Source organism: Marmota flaviventris, chromosome X, assembly GCF_047511675.1.
Source record: "Marmota flaviventris isolate mMarFla1 chromosome X, mMarFla1.hap1, whole genome shotgun sequence".
NCBI lineage: Eukaryota > Metazoa > Chordata > Mammalia > Rodentia > Sciuridae > Marmota > Marmota flaviventris.
Window position 1 is genome coordinate 44,473,603 of NC_092518.1, and position 14,078 is coordinate 44,487,680.

The following is a 14,078-nucleotide window of genomic DNA, read 5'->3' on the forward strand; positions in this document are numbered from 1 at the left end:
TTATCAGAGACAGTTCATGGAGATCAGCTTCAAGGCCGGCCCCTTAAATATAAAAAGGTTTTAAGTGAACTCAGAAAGATGGAAGCATAGGAGTCTCATCAATTTATTTCTTCCCTTGCATGCAATGAATAAACAACTACAGATATGTCAATTTCCTATCAGTGAAATCAGAAACTAGTTGGGAGAGCCCTAAATTCTAGAATATACCTGCATGTAAATGGACAGGATAACTAGAAACACATTCTCATCACAAACCCTACCTCAGTACCTTACAGTCAGGAAGGAATACCCAACTCTTAGCTTGTCCTAAATGAGACCACAAATACAGCTCCTCTGTTTTACTCTTCCCACTCTAAGGAACTGGTTTTCAAACTCACATTATGAAATGCAACAACTTTTCAGAGTACTCTCAGACAACAGAATAAAACAGTGTTCTAAATAGGCATGAGAGCACATACATACATCCTGTCCCCACAATTAGTGCAGAGCAAGTAAGCAATAATTCCCAAGTTCCTGTTGCTCTGTGGAAGAGATTTTCCTTTACACTTTCCCACCTGCTGCCATAGAATAGGGCTACTGAATTCAGCCTTCATACAGGTGCCAGCCAGGCAGGGAAACAAAAGACCATTCAGAGCCTGAATGGGTAATTGGGTACTTCCCTTGACTTCCCCACCAAACCCAGTAGTGAGGATTAAACCAGGTCTCCAACTTTTCCATGAACAGAGATTGTGCACATATCAAGCCCCCTCTTTTTACAACTTTCAGCCAGGTAACAAACTCCTGAGCTACTCTGACAGTTGATGGTGCTCTACATTCATGAGTCCCCCTGACCAAAGAGAATCAAATGCCCCTTTACAGATTCAGTGTCTTATGATTTAGACATGATGAATACCCCAGATCTCATGTGGCAGACAATGCAGGAATGCTCAGTGTTGAAATTATTAAATTATGAGTGTTGCGGATTAAAATTCTGATATGGTTAAATGGGTATTTATTGTAGGCAGGCTGTGTGTGGCTGGAGGAGATAGGTCACTGGGATGTGCTTTTGTGGTTTACATTTTTGTCCCTGGTTCTATTTCCTGGTTTCCATGTCTTAAGCTGCTTTCCTCCCCCATGCTGTTCTGCCATGATATTCTACCTCACCTCTGGCCCGGAGCTATGGACTTAAACAACTATGGACTAAACCTCTGAAACTGTGGGTCCAAATAAATTTTTCTGCCTTTAAGTTGTTATTTTCAGACCTTTGTTTGCAGTGATGCAAAACCTGATTAAAACAAATATTCAAAGAAATTGTGATGTACATATATGTGCATATATAAACCTAGTCTTCATTATGTTAAATCAAATTATCCACATAGGGCTGGGATGTGGTTCAGTGGTAGAGTACTTGCCTTGCATGTATGAAGTACTGGGTTCGATCCTCAACACCACATAAAAATAAATAAATAAAATAAAGGTACAAATTTATCCACATAGACACAATAATGCACTGCATTATCTCACTTGTAAATTGATTTTATAAAAAGAGTTGAATGCACAGAAGTGAAGGAAAATAGAAGTTGGAATGGGGTGGAAGGAAAATGTCATTTATAGAATTTTAAATTGTACTTATGTAGAATGAATCAGTCCAGATCTCTAATGAACAATATAATGAATCCTTATTATTACTTTGTTGTAACTAGAAAATTTCAGAAAGTGTGGGTTCCAGGTGCTCTTACCACATGTCCATTCAAAATATAGAAAAGTAAACATGTGAAGTGATAGATAAGTTAATTTGAATGATTACAGTAATCATTTCCCTCTGTTTATGTTCATCAAAACATCTTTTGTTGATGTCAAATTTACACAATGGAAACAAAAGGTTATAATGGTTTACTTTTTTCAGAGTAAAACATGTAGTATGAATATAAGAATGGTACTCTTCACCACATGTTGTGAAGTGAATCCTGTAGGCTGGGGTAGTAATGCATTAGTTGCATTATATGCATTACCTAATATGTTATTACTTCAAGAGCATAGCAGGAGGACTCTGTTCCCCTCCCCAAAGAAGCAAAGATTTTGCAAATATTACCTGTTTCTTTTTTCAAGTCTCCTTCAGACAATATAGTTAACTCTTTTGTACTTACCTGTTATTTTATTCAACATATAAAATCAGTAATTTGAGGGCCTCTTTGGCTGGATTGTGAGTCCAAGTTGAAATTACTTCTCTCAATACTCAAGTCCTTAGTGCTTAGTATGTTACATGGCTTGAGTAGGCACCAATAAATGTGGGGTGAAAAAAGTCTTAATAACAACTAAATTTCAGTAAATAATATTGTAAGAATCAATAAACAGCATGGCAACAAATTTTTAAAAATCTTCAGAGTGAAAGAAACCAGAATGTGTAAAGAGTCTGTAGATTGGGAGAAAAATCTATTGCCAGCTACTATTCTGACAAGGGATATTAACTCAGCATATATAAAGAGCACAAGAAACTTAACACCAAAACAAAACAAATGACCCAATCAATAAATGGGCAAATAAAGTAAACAGACATTTCTCAAAAGAAAGAATATAAATGGTTAAAAATATGAAAAATATATGTTCAGTATCCCCAGCCATCAGAGAAATGCAAATCAAAATTACATTTGGATTTTATCTCACTTCAATCAGAATACAAGAATGCGCTCAATAAGTATATCAGTAATAATAAATGCCAGAGAAGAGGAGCGGGGAAAGGTACACTTATGATTTGTTGGTGGAAGTGCAAAATTAGTATAACCACTATGGAAATCAGTATGGAGGGTCCCTTAAAGACTAGTAATGGAACCTCTATATGACCTATCTATCCAACTTCTTGGTATTTATCCAAAAGAACTAAAATTGGCATACTACAGGAATACATGCATATCAGTTCATAGCACCGAAATTCACAATAGCCAGGTTATGCAACCAGCCTACATATCCATCATCAAACTAGAGGAGTGTATAATTGAGTTTCACTCATCCATAAATATAAATGAAATAAACTTATTTACTGATCAATGAATGGAACTGAAAATATCATGGTAAGTGAAATAAGCCAGACTCAGAAAGTGAAGAGCAAATGTTTCTCTCATATGTGGACACTAGAGTGAACAAAAGGAACAAAAACTGGATCTCATGAAAATAGGAGAGAAACCATTAGAGTAAGGGATTGAGAGAGGGAATGTGAGGTCAAAGGTAGGCACTAGGTAATAAAATAGACCAAATTATACTATGTCCTTGACTAAATATGTCAAAACTAATCCCACATTTGTTCTGAATGATCAGTACTTGTCCCAAATGTCAATTTAATAACCAGGACAGAGTTTTGAGAAAAAGGAAAAAGAAGCTTTATTGCTCTGCTAGCAAAGGAGAAGCACAGAGGCTCCTGTCCCAGAGGCTGTAATTCTCCCCATTATAGAGAACGGTTGCCAATGTTACCAAAAGCTTGATCCTTGTACCTGATGCCAATCCAATAATGATGTCGTGGTTTTGAAAACAGAAAAAAGAAGGTTTATTGTTTTGTTAGCAGAGGAGAAGCACTGGGGACACCAGTCCCACAGGCTGTTATTCTATCCTTCAGGAATAATAGAGGGTTTTGAAACAAGATATTCACTCAATATCATGTGTATCCACAAGACCTGGATCCTAATTAGAATGAGATGTATTGCATGTTTATACAACATGTGCAATTGACTCTACTGTCATAAGGAACATGATAGGGAGAACAGAGGGTTTTAAAGAAGAGAATAATGACACATTGGGGTTTGTGATTTACTTGTTCATTTGGGAGATATCCATTTCTTAGATCTTTTGGTGCTATCTCTGAAGTCAAAATAACTTGGATCCTATGGTGATTGTATGCTCAAGACAGATAATTTAGCCTAGGATGGGGAAAAGGTAATTTTGTTCCCCTACCCCAGGTTGTGGATGGGGAGAGGGAGAAGAGTAAAAGAAAATATGTCCATTTAAAAAATAAGCCTCATTGGAAGAGAAACAAGAGCTATGAGAAACAAAAGCATGAGGTGGACAGCTATTTCCCAACTGTCAATTTCTATGGAAAAATGGGTTACAACATCTCCAAAATGCTTCCTGCGGAAAGATGGCAACGTTGGAGAAAAGTGGCTCAAAGTCTTTGTACTCTGTTGCTTGGGGAATGGACAGTTAAGGGCATTTAACAGCAGGGCTGTCCAGAGGCCCATGGTGGTGGTTGGCAGATGACTAGACAAGGAATAAATAAGGCAAGAATCATGCTAGGACAACAACAAATAAGACATCAAAATATTACTTTTTGTAAACAATTACCACAAAAGCAATTAGTAGACTGTTTCTAAAACTGAGGACAAACTGGTGACACTCTAGTCCTACAGTATAGTTATCATTGGGCACTCCCATATAAGAACCCTTCTTTTATAGCCTCCAATTTTACTTATTTTTTGTAGGGATAACACAAGTGTACATCTCAAGTTATGCTGAAAGAGCCACTCGTTATACTTTTCTGCCAGGTGTTTAAGACCAAGTTGATCAAAATTGACTTTGTTCCTACTACAACTTACTAAGAGTCCACTGAGATTTTTCAGAGTCACTCTTGAGAACTTGTGAGAAGCTTCTTGGCTCCTTTATCTTTCCTCTACAAGACATGCCATCTGCCAGGATTGGTCAAAGTGTTACTGATCATATGTGGCTTCCTTTGGAAGCACTGGGGACATTTCCCTGTCCAATGACTCTCCTGTTGGCAGAATGTGCACTGGTTGGGTTCCTATTCTCCAGGGTCCCCATGATCTCCCTATTTGGGAGATTGGGTGACTCAGAGTTGCAAGTCACTTAGAGGGTTGTCATCATTGGATGCTCACACCTATATGTGGCCTATTAGCCAAGATCTTTCTTCCCAAGAAGCTACCTGTATGATCAATGCAGTATTGCCCATGTCTTTTCTTTAAGAGAGAGAGAGAATTTTTTTAATATTTATTTACTTTTTTTAGTTTTCGGCAGACACAACGTCTTTGTTTGTATGTGGTGCTGAGGATCGAACCCGGGCCGCACGCATGCCAGGCGAGCGCGCTACCACTTGAGCCACATCCCCAGCCCTTGCCCGTGTCTTAAAAGTCCAGTTACAGGTACAAATAAAAAATTCAGAGACAGACAACCTTTAAAAGAGACCAACCAGGTGGGGGGAAATCCCTCCAAGTTCACAACTCCCACTCAACCTTGACTTTTATACCAGTGGCAACACAGATGTCCTTACAAAGCAGGACCAGATATTCCCACAAAGGGGAACCAGATATGTAGAATCAAGGGTCTGGTGTGCACATCAGGAGAGTTACCAGATAGCAAAGATGTGAATATACTGAGTTCAGTTTCCTTTTTCTTAAAGTAGGCTAAGATGGAGCAATCCATGTAGTTCAGTGAGAGAAGGTGGGAGTTTCATGAAGCAAAAGAGGTTGCAGCAGCTGCTGGGGCAGTCCCTCAGTCCCTCCCTTTAATCACAAGAATATCTCCTGTGGTTCAACCTGAGGCAAACTCACCCATCTCCTAACTCTCCAGCAGTTGGCTAACAAATTCACCAGCCTCTTTGCATCCTCAGCATGGAAGTGAGGACCTGCCCAAGAAAGCATTAGTGGGAGCTGCTCTCAGGTCCCATCTGGATCACCAATTTGTTACTGAAAGCTTACCTTTGTCTATGATGTCAATTCAATGACAAAGGCATGGTTTTAAGAAAAAAGGAAAACAATAGCAAAACATATAGGCAATTGGTGAATCTGTTGTGGGATTCTCACACAGAGAGATAGGACACCAGGGCTTTCAGCAGGAAGCATTGTTTATAGTTCGCACAGTGGCCCAGCAGATTCATATCCAAAGGCTGAGCCCCAAGTGCAGCAGAGCATTGACTTATATACCGTCTGTTAGGCCCCATGTTATGTTAGCCCCTTCCTCTCCTCTATATACTAACATACATTGTGATTGGGTATTCTGTATTATAGGTTTGCAACAGAGTTGGGACAGAGTTACATATTTATGTCAGAGTTATGGCAGAATTGCACATGTGCAGTGAATGTGCCACATTGCCTTCTCTTTGTTCTTAGAGAACACTTACCACATTCCCCCCTTTGATGCTCAGATCCTCTGAGGATCATAGAGCATAATCCTGATTCAATGGCTTATATTTCCATAACATCATGATATGTATGGCCATTTTCCTTTCAAACATAGTTTTGATGAGACTGGAAACAGAACTTATAACCAGGGGTAGCAGGCAAGGTAGGAGTCTGAGGGCCAGTAGAATTAAAACCACAACATTTACGAGAGTTTTGAATTTCCCAAAAGTTGAAAAACATCCTTCAAATAATTCCCTGGGGATCCACCCTTTCCATGTTTGGACCAGGACAAGGGTGATTTTTCTCATGATCTATGATTATTCTATGACCTTGGCTGCATCATCTATTTGTAAGCAACTGTTGATTTGGTTCAACTTCCCACATACTCCACCTTCTGAAGCAAGCAAGTAGTCTAGGTCTAAATGATATTGGTAAATAGCATTTCACATTTTAGTACTTTGTTTGACCAGTGAATTGAGGGCTCTTGCACTTCCAATAATTATAATTTCAACACAGCCTGTAGCCCAATAATAGGGTTTAACCTGTAGATGATAGTATGGTTCCCATAGGACCTGTCCTCTACACAGGTGGCAGAGCCATAACAGAGAATTATCCATTTGGGGAGCCATTCATTATCTTTCCAGTTACTGATTGCCAGGGCTTGTCACCCCCTTTGGGATCCTTGGTCATCACATATGAGGATTGCCAACTGCTCCTCTCTGGATAATGGAAGAAGAAAAAAGGAGGAGAGATTTGTCCAAAGTATAGAAGGTCTGGACCAGAATTGGGATAATTTAGCATAAGTTGCCCTTTCACATAGACAGTAGAGTCCACTTGGGGCTTGCCATTATGTTTCTGTGGAGGCATTGCCCCAGGCCTGTTTGAGGTTAAAGAAATTTGTCAGGGGTGGGGATTTGGTTCTGTGTGACTTGAGGACCCCACACTGTTTTTTTCTGGGTAGTTATATTATAGATTTTTGGCCTAGACATGTTAAAGTCTTCACTGAGTTGTTAAACAGTTTCCCTCTCAGGCAAAATAAGATTTTCCAATAATTGAGGTTTTGAGGAACCAAACACCAGTAATTGAATGGGGATACATTATTTCACTACAGGGCTCATGGGGATCTATCTCTTTAGCCTCCTATGGCCATTGATCCCCCATGTTAGTTCCTCCACACATATAGCAAGAAGAGACATTCAGAGATTGAACTATAGTTTCTGCTAAGCTTAGAAACAGATTTCTGGTTGTATTGGAGATGGTGAATTCAGACTTCATCTCTTCTTAAAATAAATGGAAAAATGGTGGGATTGGAGGAAGACTCAAGTGGAGTTGTGACCTTTTTGTTGTGTATTATGGCCCAGGGGTCTGTGCTCTGTACATATATAGATATGCCAATTTTGTGTCCATTTCCTCATTTTGAATCCCCTGGGTCAAGCATAGTAAAATTAACAGTTTACATGCTCCTGAACTGCAGTTGGGTATAGCAACACTCTTTTGGGGGAGCACTGTTACCTTGCCCCTGCCAGGCTGCCCATGAAACACAGTTCCAGGTGGGAAAGTAACCAATTTTATTAGTACATCCAGGTTGAGTTGATGGCTGCTCACACATGTATTTATCATTGAGCCTGTACCCAAGATATCTTGTTCCCAAGATAACCCTCTATAAACCTCTGTAGATCACCAAGACCAGTACATATCTATGGCTTGACATTCATCAAAGAAGACTGACACTGGCAGCTTTGAATTAGTGATTTGGGTCTGCTTAATTATCTGACCCATACTATTAACACTTCAGACCTCTAGCCACTCCTCAGTTGGGGAGTACTGTGGGTGAAGACAAATATATTGGTCCCTTGCTGGTAGATATGATAGTAGTCTTATTATGTTTACACTTCCCTTAAACTGGTCATTTTCAGGAGAAATAGATATGATAAAATAGGGTTGTGAAAATGTCCTAACTTGATTGGGTCACCTGAAGATTTGGTTCACAAGATAAGGGACTTAAGTGTACAAATGGGAATTAGATCACACACAGCCAATAGCAATACATCATTCTATCAAATGGAGGTAAAATATTGCTAATAGAAACTTTTCAACCCATTGCCAGTTGGCCAGAGCAGTCTCTGCTAAATTCTACAGAGAAAATTAAGGCTAAGACCATGGCAACAGAGAGGGGTAAGGGGTAACACTGCCAAAGAATTACAGTGAGGAGGCCAATATAGGAAATAATAATAGTCTGTTTATCCTGGCAGGTGGTCAATTCCTCAAGCTTCTGCCGTGCGTAGATTAGTCAGCTTCCGGGGTGACTAAAGCAGGGCTGTTGTCCTCATGGTTGTCTCGGGATACAGCTCGCTTGTTTCTGATGGTCAACTTGCATGGTGCAGTTGGATCAGGAATGCACTCCCAGTCATGAGAAGCTGATTTCACTCTGCTGTGCTGAATCCAAGGGACCATCTTGGCCAACTTTGCTGCAGTAGGGGTGGATAAAATGACAATGAACGCACCCCTCCAAATGGTCTTTAGGGGTTGAGCATCCCATTCTCTCAACTGAACAGCATCTCCTGGTTTAAAGGAGTAGGCAACTGTGATTATATTCACAGGTAGCTGTACCCTAACCCAATGGTGTATAGTGGTCAGGGTTTAGCAAAGAGCCTGCATCTAGTGCCCCAGAGTAATGTTGCCCAGTTATTTTAGATCTCTTTATATACCCCTTAGAGTGGAAAGAAGTAGTCCACAAAAATTTCATAAGGGGAGAACCGTGTCTGTCTAGTAGGGCTAGATCTAATCCTTAACAAAGCAATTGGTAACACCTGGTCCCAGTGTAGGTAGGTTTCCTGACAGTTTGTTTAGTTGTAACTTTAGAGTTTGGTTCATTTGCTCCATCTTCCCAGATCTCTGGGGATGGCATGCAATGTGTAACTTCCAGATGATCTTCAACCCGTTTACCACCAATTGCACCACCTCAGTCAGAAAGCCAGACCATTATCTGATCCCACTGTTAGGAGTGGCGACTAATCCCCATAGAAGTGCAATGGTATTAGATTGGAAGGATCCTGAAGGATGTGAAGGAACTATACAGCCATATGTATTGGATCATCTTCCCGTAAATTTATGGGGACGAGATGTCCTAGATCAATTAGGTTTGACATTAACAAATAACATCAACCAAAATGCACCCACTATTATGACTAGACAAGGTTTTAGGAAAGGAAAAAGATTAGAAAAACAAGAACAAGGTATAGCAGCACCAATACAAATAGATCAAGGAACAGACAGACATGGGTTGGATTTTCAGAAAGGGCCACTGAGACAATAAAAATTACTTGGAAATCAGAAAGACCAGTATGGGTTCCTCAGTGGCCCCTGACTAAAGAAAAGATACAAGCAGCCCATGACCTGGTCAAACAACAATTAGCAGAAGGACATATACAACCTTCTGTATCTCCCCATAATACTCCCATTTTTGTCATCAAAAAGAAATCTGGTAAATGGAGATTATTGCAAGATTTAAGAGCCATTAATAATGAGATGGTTATTATGGGACCTGCTCAATCAGGGATTCCTCAGTTGTCTGCTTTGCCAAAAACCTGGTATGTTTTAGTTATAGATATTAAAGATTGTTTTTTTTCAATTCCAATTCATCCTGAGGATAGTCCACGTTTTGCATTTACTATCCCTGCACTGAATCATGAAGGTCCTGATCAGAGATATGAATGGAAAGTACTCCCTCAAGGGATGGCTAACAGCCCAACTATGTGTCAAATTTATGTTAACAAAGCAATCCAGCCACTTAGAAATCAAAATTCTGAACTACAAATATTTCACTATATGGATGATGTATTATTAGCACACAAAGATAAAAACACATTGCTAGAATGTTATGCCACACTTACAAACTTATTAAAAAATTATAATCTAGAGATAGCAATAGATAAAGTACAATTAAATTTTCCAATTAATTATTTAGGAGTTCTATTATCCTCAACCATGGTCCGTCCACCAAAAATTCAAATACGAGTAGATCAACTCAAATCACTTAATGACTTTCAAAAGTTATTAGGAGACATAAATTGGATAAGGCCTTATTTAGGTATACCAACAGGAGAGTTGGGACCTTTATTTGATATCCTAAAAGGTCCATCAGATCCAAATTCACCCCGAATGTTAATGCCTGAAGCAAGAAAGGCATTAAAAATCATTGAAACATATATGGAAAATATGCATTTGGATAGAATTGATATAAGTTTGCCTTTATTATTTATTGTACTACCAACAAAAATATTCCTACAGGAGTATTTTGGCAAGAAGGTCCATTATTATGGATACATTTATCTTATTCTCCTAACACTATTCTTACTAGGTATCCTGAGGCTGTAGGACAATTAATACTCAAAGGAATAAAAGCAGCAAAGGGAGTGTTTGGAATTTCTCCCAATAAAATTATTACTCCATATACTATGAATCAAATTGATGAGTTAGCTAATGAGTTAAATACTTGGGCAATAATCATGTGCAAATCTAATGTTTCATTTGATAACCACTTACCATCTAATCCTTTATTGTCTTTTTGGTCATTGCATCCTGTAATTTTTCCAAAAATGACAAGAAAAACACCTATCATGAATGCTCCAAATATATTCACTGATGGGTCAAATAATGGTACAGCAGCAGTAGTTACCCCTGATCAAACTTTTACATTTTTAGTACCCAAACAATCAGCTCAAAAAGTAGAGCTTAATGCAGTTTTACAAGCTTTTGTGATGTTTAAAGATTCTGTATTTAATTTATTTTCTGATAGTCAGTATGTAGTTAATGCTATAGTATCTCTTGAAGATGCTGGTAGGATTTCCCCTTCTTCTACTGTTTTCTCTTTGCTTTCCACTATACAAAGTCTAATCTGGGACAGAAAAGATCCATTCTTTATAGGACATATCAGGGCACATACAGGATTGCCTGGAGCCCTTAGTTTGGGCAATGATTTAGCAGATAAAACTACACATGACATACATATTTTCTCTACACTAGAAGAAGCTATAAATTTTCATAAAAAGTTCCATGTCAATGCTAATACTTTACAAAAGCATTTTAAAATAACTAAGGAACAAGCTAGACAAATAATAAAACAATGTCAAAATTGTGTGACCTTTTTACCACAAGTTAATCTTGGAGTCAATCCTAGAGGATTGATACCTAACCATATTTGGCAGATGGACGTCACACACTTGCCAGAATTTGGAAAATTAAAATATTTGCATGTTACAGTTGATACTTCTTCTGGATTTTTGATGGGCTCCCTTCATGCCGGAGAAAAAACTAAAGATGTTATAGCTCATTGCTTACAAAATTTTGCCACTGTGGGTGTTCCAAAACAGTTAAAAACAGATAATGCCCCTGGTTATACTTCTACCTCTTTTAAACAATTTTGCTCAACATTTGGCATTACTCATATAACAGGAATCCCATACAATCCACAGGGACAAGGCATAGTTGAAAGAGCTCATCAAACTATTAAAATGTACTTATTAAAGCAAAAAGAAGGAATTGGGAAGGGGTATATATTCCCCAAAGATAAACTTAAAATAACCCTTTTTACTCTAAACTTTTTAAATTTGGATTCATCAGGACTTAGTGCTGCGGAAAGGCATATGTGTCCAAAAAATGTACATAAGCCCAAGGTACTTTGGAAGGATATTCTAACAGGACAATGGAAAGGTCCTGACCCAGTAATTGTCTGGAGTCGGGGGTCTGTTTGTGTGTTTCCACAGGGAGAACAGCAGCCGATTTGGATTCCAGAGAGATTAACCAAGGTCCTGACCCAGTGATTGTCTGGAGTCGGGGGTCTGTTTATGTGTTTCCACAGGGAGAACAGCAGCCGATTTGGATTCCAGAAAGATTAACTAAAGCGATTTCTACAGACCAAAAAGAAGATGATTTGGCTCAAATCCATAACAACTGATATCCAAAACTCCAGTTTGGCTATTCTTACATCTGCAACAGAACCAGGATGCTTTTTTCAATATCTATTTTATTATTGCCCTTTGCCATATCATGAAGTTCTATTTTGTTTTTTGAGCTCATACAGACCTAGGTTAATGTTTTGCTGATCAGTTCTATTTTTTGACTATAGAGTTTTTAAACATTGCAATTGGAGATTTCACCTGTAAAAAGTTATAAGGCCTTTACTATAATGTTATGTGTTGTATGTATTATGTTATGTGTGCACACTTGTGTTTTGTGTTATATGTTTGAATGTCCATATATCATATATGATGAGTGCTCATGATAAAATGGATCCAAATATTTTTTTTTTCACGTGATTTATATGGTTTACAGCTGCCGGCTGATGATTGGCTCACAGCGGCCCCAGCAACATCTAGCTGATTGGCTCCTCGGCCCCAGCAACATCTAGCTGATTGGCTCCTCTGCGGTGATGCTCATTGGACTGTTTCCATGCCCTTTCAGACCACGGAGCTGCTCATTGGGGGACTTTTTGGCTCTGCCCACGTGACCCAGCCAATCGGCCTCAAGAGCAGGAGGTTTGTGGGAGGTGGAGAAGAAGCTTGGGGCGGGAGAGACAGGCTTGTGGAAAGCCGGTGGTGGCAGTTGAGGCTCTGAGGATTTTTCCTGAGAGGCTGTTTGTTTGGCGTGTTTGGTTCTAAAAATAAAGTTAGTTTCTTTTGACAAGTGGCTTCTGATTGTGCCCAGCCAGACTGCGGCAACTGTGACTGGAATTCCAATCTGAGGTATGATTTCCTTTAGGAGAATTGGGCCACTTAATGTGTCTTCTCTGTGTGAGTAGGAAGGACTGTATTCAACCTGAGAAAGTACACACAAAGGCTAGCAAAATTATAGCCTTGGACCTGTAGGAACTCAGTAAAATCCACAACTATATTTTCAAATGGGGCTCCTCCAAAGATTGGCACCCCAGGGTATGCCTTGGGTCCCTGATGTGAGTTATTCCAGGCACATGTTTCATATTGTTCACACACTGCTTGGGCTATGCTGGAGAGATGCGGAATGTGGAAATGTAAACTCAGTGTGGCCTTCAGAGCTGTCCAGCTAATGTGGGTCTCCCAGAGAACTATTTGACAAAGGCTGGGGCTAGGGCCTCAGGAATTGCTATTCAGCCATCTTCAAATCTCTATATACCTGGGGCATAACTCCCATTTTCAGTTTTAAACCTGGTGTCCTCATGTTGTAATTAGAGTCCCATTCTGCCAGTGGACTAGGGAACAGGGCTTCATTCAGGACCGTTGGTTGATTGCCCACTTGGAGGCTGTGAGCTTTGTCTTTTGGTCTGCTTTATGATTTCCCTGATCAACCATAGTGTTTTCCTATTGATGTTCCTAATAATGCATGGCTGCCACCTTTTTAGGGGCCCATACAGCATCTAGGAGTTCAAAGGATTTCTTTGCCATACTTTGTCTTTCCCTTCTGAGTTGATTAGACCCTTCTCTCTATAAAAAGCTCCATATGTATGTGGTGGGTGATGAAGGCATATTTAGAGTGTGTGTGTATATATTGATGTGTATCCAGACTGCCAATTGAAGGGCTTGGGTCAATGTAATGAGTTTTACTTTTTGTGATGAGGTTCCTTTTGGTAAAGATTTTGCCTGGATAGTGGAATTTAGGGTCACCATGGAATAGCCAGCAAGGTATTTTCCCTCTTCCACAAAACTGCTACCATTGGTGAAGTACTCAGTATTGGGATCTTTGAGAGTTTGGTCTGTTAATTCCAGTCAGCTGGAAAAAACCTCATTCAAGACTTCAGTGTAGTCATGATCTGGTTGACTTGGCCTAACAGGCGATAGGTTCATGGGGTTTATGGTCTGCACTACAGCATTCCCTGATACCTGACCATCTGGACATCAGTCAGTCAATATTGCCCCTTCTAGTCCATTAATTTCAGCACTGAGTGTGGCACTCAGATGGTTAATTCTTGTCCCATACTCAATTTGTCAGCCACTGATGCCAAGAATC